This window comes from Coturnix japonica, chromosome 3, assembly GCF_054131305.1.
Source record: "Coturnix japonica strain WE chromosome 3, WE-NBRP24, whole genome shotgun sequence".
Classification (NCBI taxonomy): Eukaryota; Metazoa; Chordata; class Aves; order Galliformes; family Phasianidae; genus Coturnix; species Coturnix japonica.
Genome location: NC_140665.1, coordinates 104,124,966 through 104,137,153, shown reverse-complemented (window position 1 = coordinate 104,137,153; position 12,188 = coordinate 104,124,966). Strand labels below are relative to the sequence as shown.

Genomic DNA, 12,188 nt, shown 5'->3' with positions numbered 1-12,188 from the left:
CACATCTCTGCAGAGCAGGAGTGATTAGCAGGGTGTTCTGACAAGTCCTCATAAACCTGGGGGTTCTGTATGAAAGCAGCCTTGAAATCTGGCTATTGAGGCCAGCACTGAACTTCTGAAAGTACTTCAGGATCCCATCTGTGCATAAATATTTATGGCTTGGCATTCTGTGCTAATTACAGCTATGCTGGAAAAGAAAGAGCGTGTGTATGTGCCGGGTAAGTGATTTTCCTGAAAAAGAGAGCAGGGGAAGTTGCTTAAAAACATTTCCCCCAGACGTTTTTTTTCAGGCAGCTCCCATTTTGCAGGGTAAAAGAGTAACCTGGCTGTAAGACTTGGCCACTGAGCAAACCTTAATCAAACCTGCTGGATTAATAACGAAGTTTAAAATCCATGAGGATTAGCTTTGCATAGAGATACCGGTGCACTTTCTACCTTTCCTTGGTGATTCAAAACTTCAAGTCTCAGAGAAAGAACCTAGTGCTGGAGTCTGGTAACCAAGCTTTTTCTCTCTGCTGTTTGGAGAATGTTAATGGGAAGACTAATGAAGATGGTCCCATAGAATGCAGAATGCAGGACCGTGATAAATTTTGCTCAATTCTTCTGATCTACAGATGAATCCAGTGGAAGGCCTTCGTGCTTAGTAAGAGATCAACAAAGCTGTGGCCCCATGAAATGTTGGTCTGCTCCAGAAAGTCTGAGCGTCCGCAGTTGCAAGTCACTGGTGGCAGCTCACTGCCTGACATGTGCTTTGATCCATAATGTTGTCAGGGTTGTAGAATGGCTTAGATTGGAAGGGGCCTCAAAGATCATCTACTTTAAACTCCCGAAGGTTGCAGAAGACAGATGCAACGTTTTGGGCTGTGTCTCTTTTCCAGAATTTGTCCTTTTGAACAGCAGTTATGAAGGCATGAAGTGGTGCTTTACTAAGAAGCCATGTAAGATCTCCAGGATACAATTCAGATGTTTGTCTCCTTTTTTTTTTAATTTATTTTTTCTTTTTTTTGCCTATTGAGGGAGCCTGATGTGATCCTCCTACTGCAGTAGATGCCTTGGTTAAGTGCTCGTCTAGGCAGAAGGAACGTGATGCTTTCTGTGTACAGATCTGAGAAGCACTTTGGGAAGCGGCCTACAGATTTGGACAGGATATTAAAAAATAAATAAATAAAGATACCAAAGCCCTTCTGCTTTTAGAACTGCACTCAAGCATCAACAGTTCCCTAAATAGGTGTAGTTATCTAAGAAGAGAAAGCAGTACTGAAGTTAGTGGTGCTTACTTACACCTTTGCTGAAGAACTGTAGAAGATATAGCCATCCCTTCCGGCCACTGTCACTGCATTTATGTCTCTTGGATGTTACGGTGCATTTGAAATCTAATGATTTCAGTGCTCACTGGTTATGGGGTTGATTCATAAGGCAAGGTGCTATTCTGGTTTCTTAGAAGGAGAATTTCAAGGAAATACAGACCAGTATATCATGCTGAAACTGAAAGCCCCAGATGTTCCAAACCATACGGCTCCAGGAAACAGGGTGTGCTGCACTAACTGCTTGGAGTCTGCTTCCACAGTGTTTATTTGACTAGAGGTAGTGAGAAATACAATGGCTTGTGTGGTTTAGGAAGTCCTGTGCTGGCCCCCAGTAATCTAATTGCTTCTGGGGTTTAGTGAACGCTCATCTGCCTCTGCAGTACTCAGATATATGGTTGGGACAGCTTTAGCAGATCATCCTGCTAACCTGCGGCCTCTCTAAAGATCCCCAAAGGATCCCTGCAGGATGAGGAATGTTATTCCCAACAGTGAGACCTGACACTATTCTCTGCAAGTGTTGATGTAGCCTCAAACAAACAGTGCCAAGGAGCTGCTGTGGGCACAGGAACTCCAATAAGGGCCCTGGCTCTGCAGAAGGCAGGACAACCAGTGCTGCCCTGAGCAACTCCCAGGCCCAAATCTGTTGTTCAGCACTGGCCAGGAATGGTTTCCAATAGAAGGTCTGGACATAGTCACCCTGTTTTAGAGGCTAAGAAAGCTTATAATAATGGCTATGAGTTCTTCCACGCTACATGACCTCAGCACCAGAGACCTGGCACATTTAACTTATCAGGGCTGAGGTGGCCAGAGATCCACGTCCAGAGAACGCTGGGGCCTCGTGTCAGGCTGAGCACGCTGAGAATTTCAGTCTCCAGGGTACCATTCAGAATCATTTAAAAATGACATCCAAATCCAATTATTTTTCAGGTAACATGTCGATTTGATTCAGACTCATTAAGTACAATTACTGGGCAGGCTACAGAAACACATAATTAGCGGGAACTGACATACTATTTAGTTGGTCTAGCGTGAATTCCCTGTTACTGAAATCCGGATTCACCAATGTTATTTAAACAATTTGGAGCTTGTTCATTCCCCCTCACTCCATAGACAGATCGTGTGTGATTGTGAGTTAGTAAATATTCGCTCTGTGTGCCAGACTTTCTGGAGGGGCAGCGTGATCTGATCATGGCAGGGAACAGTATTTCTGGGGCTGCTCAAGTCGTGCTGAAGCAATAACGTCACCTGTCTGCATCCCAGCAGTGCCACCACAGCAGAGCTCACCAGGGCTGGTTGCTGCTCTGGCTGTTGTAGGAGCAGCAGTTGATCTGCCTTCACGCAGTGTCTGTTTGCCTGTGCTGGCTTTTTGCTTCTTTGTTTTTGTTTTCTATTTTAAAAGCCCCTGGACAAAACATGGACATAAATGTTTGTCACTGCAAGGGGATTATTTAGGATGTTGCCATTCACTGCTAGTATTGTTAATAATAAAGAAGGCTTTGACCATGTTTATGTGGCTTTGCCAATATGTGCTCCATGTACTGCCTTTCCCTTCTCTCCTCATCCCCTATCTGCTGCCATTGCCTTTCTGTCCTGTATGCCCTGCCCCTTCTGAGAGGCCTGGGCTGTATCCTCCTGCAATGCTCTGGTGACATTTCTCTCTTTCCTCCCAGGCAGTTGCTATTTTAGCTTATGATTTCCAGGACAGTGGGAGAGAGAATTTCTGTCTGGTGGTGGCGTTTGTTGTGTTGTTGTTTCTTTTTTTTTTTCCCAAATAAAAATTATTTTTCTTTAATTTAAATGCTGTATGGAGCTCCTGGGTGTGATAATGGGGGGCAAATGGTTATGAGGCTTCCCCATAATCTTTGTAATTTAGCGAAGTGTAAATCCAAACTGTGCCGCTCTCTCTTCTATTCACAATTACAAACCTAAAACCTCATGAAGTTTCAGGAAGGTTTGTGACCTGCACTCCAGTTGCAGCTTAAATCCCTCTGTGACAATGCATGAATCTATTTGTGAAAGCCTTTCTCTAGGTTTTGAGAAATGTGTCTGGAAAGCACATTTTGCATTTGTTGGCAAAGGGTAAAGTGCCAGAAGTTTTTATGGGGGCAGGAGAAGAAAAAGGGGTGGAGGAGGTCATTTTGTTCCAGTTTGGGGCTTGCCCTGCTTTGATTTATGACTGAAAATTGACCTGGATGAGTGTTTTGAAAAGAGCAGGCAGTTATTCTCCCCACCATAGATTTAATTCTATGTACAAAGCAAAGTGAACTTGTGTGAACCATCAATTACTGTTTGTCAGACATGGGAATGCTCATTCTGATGTTCTTGCCAAAGTCAGATCTATTTCTCTTAACAGCACTAATGAATTCTAATTATAAAGCAAATGAAATTGGAAATCAATTAGGAGTTCTAACTAGATATCCTGATCAAAATGTTGTCTTTGAGTTTGGTCTCTATCACATAGTAATAATTTCTATCAGGTGGTGGTGCAGCTGCTGTCCCAGACGTGGCTGCCTTTCAGTGAGGATGCGTGTTATTTTGGCAATGGTAATTCCAAACGTTTATGAACAGCGTAATACCGTGACTTGTGCCAGAGCCTCTGCAACTATCAAGGAGTTATAGAGTCATCCTCTGTGTCGGTGACTCCCAGTTGCTGGTGAATTTGAAGGTTCACGTATGGGTACCTTACATGTGTTGGAGAATTGTTGGTTCTGTTTATCATTTTTCAAATGGATTAACTGAGAAGTTTGGGTGGGACGTTATGGACGGAAGACATGGGCCGCAAATGCATCTTGATTGCCTTATAGTTTCTCTGCGAACCCTTTCTACAATATTGACTCTAGTATGAGGGGCCACTGGTTTTCTGGACTAAGGGTTACATCTTTTCTGTTGCATTCAGTGAATGCTGTGTGAGAAGCTGGGTTTTGTTATTTGCTTTAACTCTCTAGTTAGAATTCACAGATGCTGTGAGCAAGAATGGAGGGCCATGTAAAGGGAGTTCTGTAGAAATTTCAGATGGGTGCAAGGAGGGATCTGAATATATTCCTGGTGCCTTTAGCACTGGTGATTAATGTTAGTGCTGGGATAGGCTGGTAATTCAGTAGTTATCAGTCCTTTCAGAAAAGCATTCATCTACTTCATAAGACAGCTTTATTGGTGGCAGGAAAAGGTCACTGCATTGTTTGCTGCATTGCTTTTTTGGTGGGCCAGCCTTTCCAAAGCAGTGCAGTGAAGTGTGGGCTGTTGAAGTGGCACATTCTCCTGGGGCAGCCGCTGAGGCAGAAGAAATCCGTCTTTTACCTCCTGCATTCATCAACTTGTTCTTGCTTATCTGTGTTAGTTCAAAACTGTTAATGTGGTTCAGGAAATTTATAAGAGCAATAAAACTTCAGGCAGCAAGTGCTGTAGCCATGAAAAGGTGTAAATAACGGAATGTTATAAATAACAGAGCATAGGTCCATCAGTCTGCGATCCGGGTCAGAGTAATGTTAATGAGAAGGATCAATATTGCTTTAAGTCGTTGATGCACAGACATTTTCAGGTGCTGCCAAATAGCCCATCTCTGATGTGGCTGGAAACATTCCCTTTGCTGGATTTGGGTGCTGTTGACCAGATTGGGATGAAAGACACACTCTCATGTCTCCCTCCTTTCATTCTGCCTGGATTGTATAAATCATAGGCCATGACTTTTGTAGGTAGCCTTGTCCATTGGCATTCAATTTTCTGTGCCAACTGTGATGGGGAAAAAAAGAAAGAAAACATTTTCAAGATGTGAATCTTCATTGAAGGACAGGAAAGGGATACTCTGCCATCATTCTTTGCTGAGACAGGTGACTAAATATCATTGCTAGCAGCAAGCAGGAGCCTTTTCTCATTGGCACATCCCACTTTGTAAGACCCAGAACACCCGTGGCAGCCAGAGGCACCTTCCTGTGCTGAGGATGGAAGCTGTACTGTGGATGGTGCTTCAGGTATGTTGCAAAAGATAATGTGATCTGAAACTCTCTTATAAAGGTAAAGTGGGTGTCCTTGAGGTGATTAGGTAGAATAATCACAGGCCCACACTTTGTAGAGTGAAACTCTGACATCCAACTCTTGGCATGGTCTTATTGTGTTAGAGGTTGGCATGAACTCTTTTCAGTGTGCCTTTTCTCTGTGGTCCATGCTCCCTAACTGCCTCACCTTCAGCACTAGAGTAAGGCCTTCAGTTTTGGACTCTCTCATTTTGTTTGATTTATTCACTTCAATTCTAATTGTATTATGTTGTGTTATTTCACGTTCTGCTATCACATATTTAGTAAACTATTTTCTTCCTTAGCGCACTGGCACTGCTTTGTTTTTAGGCCTATCTCCCTGCCTTTTCCCCTTTGTCCCGTCCCCCCCTCCAGGGTGTGGATCCATGGATTCCTCTGCCCGATTAGTCATGGGTCTTGGCCAAACTGGCACAACACCTCTGAAAAAACACTGATCAAATCCCCTCTCAGTCTTTTCCCCAGGCTGAACAGCCCCATGTTGCTCAGCCTGTCCTCATACAGGAGATGGTCCAGGCCCTTCATCATCTTTGTGGCCCTCTGCTGGACTCCTTATAGGAAATCCCTGTCTCTGTTGAACTGGGGAGCCCAGAACTGGATACAATGGTCTAAATGTGGCCTCACCAGGGCAGTGTAGAGGGGAGGTTCACCTCCCTTAACCTGCTGGCCATGCTCTTCTTAATGCACCACAGGCTCATCAGCCTTGTGTTACATTCACACAGGTTAGTTGGTGGGACCATGCAACAACTACAACCAGCTTTGGCAATATTCTCTCTTCTGTAACAAATAAATAAAGCAGGAAGGGCCTTGACTATCTTTGTCACTGCTGACAACGAGCCAGCAGGTTCTCAAGACATTGGAAGGAAGTCTAATGAACAGTGAGGCTGAGGGTTAGGTAAGAAGATAACTTCAGTCATACCCGCTTCAGAAAATTAGCCTGAAGTCATTCATGGAAGAAGTGGGATGAAAAATTTGTTCTTTGCTCCCACGTGTTTTCCTGAACTCTCATCTCAGAGTGTAGTGTGTATGTTTTGATTCTGCTCTCTTCTTCCTCCTTAGATAATTGTACTATTCTGTCCCGCAGGAAAGTGCAACTCTGTGTGTTTGAAGTCTACTTTGGAAATGGAACAGAGTAGTTAATTGGCAACACTGCCAGACTTTATGGAGCAGAATGTAAAATGACAACTGCTTCTGACTAATGAAAGCAACAGTGGGGAAAGGCTCCTCTTAAACACTGCAAATTGAATGGGTACATCAGGCCTGTAATTTTAAAGAAATCTGACAAGGTCGTTAACAGAGAAAAATCTTGTTGAAACTGTTTCAGACCTTCAGAATTTAGCAGTCTTGAAATTTCAGGGTACCTTCAAGTTACCAAACTGCTTATATATAACCAAACTGCCTACTTGGTATAACTCTGGGCTGTCATGCAAGTTGCTTGTTCCAGAGTTTCAGTTTCTCTTTTGTAGAAGCGCTGTGCTCCATGCCATGGAAGATAGCAGACATCAGTTTGTATAAGTTAAATTAGAGCATCTTCAAAAAAAGCTTATCTAAGGGAGGTTTGAATTTAAGTGATGTTAAAAGGTATTTCTTTGAGAATGTACGAATTTGTGACGTTTGTTTATGCTCCAAATTAAAGGGGTCAAATAACAAAGATCATGGATGTTGAAATGAGTGAATGAACACATAGTCCACAGCTTGTGAGGAAACACTGTATTGAGGATTCTGGAGATCTTAGCTGTCTTGGAAAGGTCTCTACCTACTTACGCCTAAGGGAAGACTGACTTGATTGATTTGATTTATACAAATCCAGAGATGAATGTGTAGCAGATTCACACCGGTAATGGTGAAGCCCTGGAACTCAGGATATGAAGTACATCATTCATAATTGGAAGTGATCGAATTCTCTTTCTCGCAGAAGGTATACCCTGGATTCTGGGAATATGGCAGAAACAATGATAAGTAAAAGCAGAAATCAGTGTCATGTGCTAAGAGGAAGGATACTGGGTGGTTATATTAAGTTGAGCAATTCATGGGCTGATGTGTTGCACAAGCACTCTAGTTCAAAAGTGCTACTTGGTTATCTGTACTGGTGTTTAATAGGTTTCCTGTGTTGGAGACTTATTTGTTTAATTCCTCCAGAAGAGGCAGATACCAGCGATACTCATCTCTCCTGTGGTCAACAAGGTTGCTGGCATCGGTTGTCCAAGCAGATTGAAAAGTCTCAGTCCTCAGAGACATTAAAATCTCCACTGGACATGGCACTGAGCAACTTGCTCTAGCTTACAGTAGTTTAAACGCAGGGCTTGCCCTAGACAGTCCCCAGAAGGGCATTCCGACCTCAGTGACTGTGTGAATTATGGTATGGAGTGTATATATAAAATATACACACACATATACGTATATATGTGTATACACATATGTATATATATATATATATATTCTTCTGCCTGAATCATAATAATTTGGTGATCTCTTCGTCTCTGTAAAAGCTGAATTTTAACTTATGGCTAAACTATTCTGCATTCCATTTGTACTGTCCCATTTCCACTGCTGTAGCAGATATTCTGAGTCGCAGCTTGAAGCAGTGATGGAGCAGCTGGTGGGAAAGCAGGGCCAGCCCAGGGGAGCTCAGGTGTACGTAATGCAATGCACTGAGTGACCAGAAGGACTGGAGCCGGGATTCGCTCCTTCCCAGCCCTGGTTTAAGAGCTGGCAGTGGAGGCAAGGGGATCTCTCCAGGGATCCCTGCCTGCCTGAGGCCTATCAGATCTATCAGTATCTGCTCGGTGCAGGAAGAGTGATGCAGTGCATTGGACGTGTGCTGTTAATGCTGTTCTTGTGGAGGCAGTGGCTCTGTGAGGAGTCGTTATGCCCTTTTCATAGACCAATGCTATCTACTGCCATCATGAATAAAATAGATCACACAAATTACCATCTGTGGTGATTTCACGCCGTTGGGCAGCTCAGCTTCGCCGTGCTGTTCTCTCACTCCTCCTCAATGGAACAGGAGGAGAAAATACCATGAAAAACACATGTAGGTTGAGGTAAGGACAAGCAAATTTGATACCAATTGCTGTCACGGGTGCAACAGATTTAGTGTAAGGGAGACGAATGTAACTTATTGTCTACTGATAGCCAACTAAAAACCTTATTTTGCCTGATACCTCCCATGTAGCACAGGGCTGGGGCCTGCAGTCAGCCCATAACATTTAGTCTCTGCCGCTCCTCCATGGTCACCTTGCCTCTGAGTTTGAAGTCCTTCAGGACTTTGTGAGGAAGGCAGATTCCTCTTTCCGTGTCTTTCCAGCTCTTTGATCTGGGAAGTAGGTCATCTTTTATGCACTGATTATGTGAACCGTGCTTATTTTAATTAGTGAAATTTCAATTTTTTCCCCACTGCTTGTTCTATTTAAAAACAGTTTTAGACAAAGCAGACTTCTGGCATGAAGGCGTTCCATCATTTGATGGAGGTGAAATCTTTGTAAGAGCTCTTATCTCCCACAATCTTTTAGAGGCTTTGTCAGCTGAGGTACATTTTTGAGTTTCTCAGTTATGGTCATTCAGAAAATACTCACGGACCATAGGTGAAAATGTCCTTAAGACGCTGCCTTGATTTACTACAGGTTAAATATTTTGGTGTTCTCATATGTGTTCTATTATCACAGTGGTTCTTGTTTACTTTGTTATTTGAGAGAGCCATTTTTTTTCCATTAGAAACATTTATGATTATTTTCCCTCAATTGTTCTAGCTATGTTATCATGTCATATATTGACCTCTAAAATGTGCCTAGAAAAGCCTGCAGCTGTTCCCTCCTTGGTTTCTCTCTGTTGAGCTGTATTTAAGCCAGTGTATCTGAAAACAGGCAGTAATAGAAGGGATATTACCCTCAGCAAATATCTTAATCATGGTAAATCTCTCTTGCCCTACAAATGACTGCATGGGGGATTAGAGTGGAGTAAGCCATTTGCTGAATATCACAGCCACCTTTCCTAGGCCATTTAAGTGTGTTTAATTTTTCAGGGTGAAACATGAAACCCACTAATACGAATGTTTGTATTTGGACTGAATTATACTCAGACTGTAGCAGTAGAGCAGGGTTAGGGCCAGATTGTGACTGATGTGGAGGAGGCCAGCTCTGCTTGGGAGAACAAGAGAGAAAAATACAGATTCCCTTCTAGTCCCAGACCTCTTATGTCACTTACGCTGCTTCAGTTCTTTTCAATATTTATACAACACCATTAACCAGTAAACATATGGATGATGCTTCACTGTGTATTTTTTTCTTTTTACATCGATCACAGCCCTTAAAGTTGTCCATTGCCTGGCAGCCATCAGTGTCTGGATGAAAGACAGCTGGCTTTAGTTCATCTTGGCTAAGATGGAGGTGGCAGAGCTATGAAACAGAAAATACTTTCAGAGGTTTGTGTCATCTGTAACATCGCTTTCTATCTGTTTATCTCTACTTCTGTCAGGTTGCCCAGGAACACAGAGAGAACCTGTTCTCCACTGATCAAACTCATGGGAAGTTTTGAGGAGTTTGAAGCCAAAGCCCTGCCTTGGCCAGAATGAAGTATTCATGACCTTGGTAGGCAGCAGCTCCAATAAGCCTTTCTTATGGCAAAATTCAGTGGCTGTGAGGAGGTGACATCTGTTGCAGATGGCATAACCCTCTTACTCCACAGTGCAGCACGTCAGCAGCACGTCACCTTGCACTAGAGTGCATGGTCAGCTTCACTGCCCTGGCTCAGTACTTTGAGCCGCTCATCAGGCAGTTTCCCCCACCAGCTCTGAATGTGATTTTTCAGAGCAGCTCTAAGAGTAAGAGCTGAAAATGTGCTTTGCTGTTGATTTTTCTCAGCTCCTGGACTGACTCTCAACAGAAGTGTGAATGGCATCTGGAGAAGGTACAGTACTCACTGTGTATAATCCCAGTGAAGTTTCCAAATCACAAGCTCTAACTTTGAACGATCAACAGAACTTAGGGTTCTGAGGACCTTAAATGGGTCCACAGGACGTGTAGTTGAGCAGTCAGTTCTACTTGTTAATTGGGAGTGGTAGCTAGATATAGATCAGAAGAGGATATTGAGTTTCTGCCTTTTAAGAAACAAGAGCTCCAAGCGGACCCTAGTGCTTGCTCTTTGGGGATATTGGGAGTTTGCTTTTTCTAAAGTCAATCAACTGTTTCCCATTTCAGCCAGTCACAAGTATTTTCCCTTTCTGTGGTACTGCTGCAACTATATTATAGCTTGTGCTATTGCACAGTTTAATGCCCTAGTGCTCTTAGCTTGAAAACACTGGTTTTTGTAAGTTTAAGTTTGAAGTTTTTCAGTTTCTGTTCTACACTGTTAGGTGTTACGCTGTGTAACTGAGTCTAAAGCTCTGATCCCATTGATCCCATTGCCATCCCACAAGAAACAAGTCTTTTTTTTTTTTTTTTTTTAAAAAAAAAAAAAAAAGAACAAAACAACACCAAAACACCTAGAGATGAAGATTACCACTTCATATTCAGTGTGTCATTCAGATAGTGGTGACAGTGGATGAAACACCCACCTAGAAAGCGTGGGCTGACTGGTTCATTACACCAGAGTGCGGTATCCTCTCTCTGCATACTCTGATGTCAAAAAGAGCTTCTCTCGCTGCTTCCTGTTTCTGTTCTGCATGCAGAGCTGGCTGTGAGTTGAACACTGCAGGTATTACCGAGTGTGTTTGTTAACAGTCAGATCCTCCCATGAATGAGTTATGTCTTAATTCTGTCCTCACCTACAGGAAGAAGAGCTGGATAAAAAGGTGTTTTCCTGTTCCATAACTATTTTATATGCTTGAAAGTTTTCTGGCAGTGGGATGAAAGCTCGAATTTTTCAGAGATCTTTATATGAAGCTGAAAGGGAAGAAGGAAGATGAGATACCCAAATAACTGGTGTGTAGGCTTAAGGTTGTCACCTGGTCTGTGAGGGGTTGGGCCAGAGCTTCCACTCTCTGGGTGGTTGCTCTGATCGTGGGGTAACAGGAGATTTTGAAGGGGTTGTTTTTTAGCTTTGAGTAGGAATTCCCAAGTTGAGCATAAGGAGTCACTTAGATGCTTCTTTTAAATCAGTGTGTGTGCGCTTTGGTATAATGTGTGTTTCCTTCATGTAGTTTCTTCTGAAAAAACAGATCCGGTGTAGAAGATGAAGGAGTTAAGCCAGACTGTGTTCTGAGACGCCTTCCAACCTGAATTCTTCTCAGATTCAACTTTGGTGGGGCATTTCTGTCTGGCTCCCATTAGGATTAAATGATTCCTGGAACTGTAGTCACAGTACAGCAAAAACTGTTGAATTATGTCACATCTCTCATGATGTAAAGACTTAAATTGCAGAATTGCAGGGGTTGGAAGGGAGCTCAATAGATCATCAAGTCCAACCCCCTGCAAGGCAGGCTCCTTCCCTACAGCAGGTCACTCAGGAAGGTGTCCAGAAGGGTCTTGAATATCTCCATAGAAGGAGACTCCACAACCATTCTGGGCAGCCAGTTCCAGTGCTCCGTCACTCTGATAGTGAAGAGTTTCTTCCTTGCATTAGTATGGAACTTTCTGTGTTCCAATCTCTGCCCTTTGCCCCTTGTTCTAGTGTTGCTCACCACTGAAAAGAGTCAGCCCCTGTTGACTTCATCCCATGATTTAGGTGTAGATGGGACAGCAATGAGATCTCCTCACAGCTTTCCCTTCTCCAGGCTGAACAATTCCCTCTCTCAGCCTTTCCTTGCAGGGGAAATGCCCCAGACCCTTCATCATCTTTGTCACCCCCTGCTGGACTATTTCCAGGAGATTCCTGTCTTTTTTGAACTGGGAGCCCAGAACTGGTCACAGAATTCCTG

At 43.2% G+C, this 12,188-nt stretch overlaps 1 protein-coding gene across 4 annotated transcripts in view; it reads left to right on the top strand.

The window, feature by feature from the left end:
* Window positions 1–12,188, top strand: part of EVA1A (eva-1 homolog A, regulator of programmed cell death) — a 147,119-nt gene that overhangs the window by 44,543 nt on the left and 90,388 nt on the right. Inside the window, exon 1 of one of the 4 annotated variants that reach the window (XM_085542335.1) lies at window positions 9,643–9,755. The exons of the other annotated variants lie outside the window; for them this stretch is intronic. The gene's annotated coding sequence lies outside the window, so the exon portion shown is untranslated. Of the gene's footprint in view, window positions 1–9,642; window positions 9,756–12,188 lie in introns of those variants that run through there. 4 annotated transcript variants of the gene reach the window in all.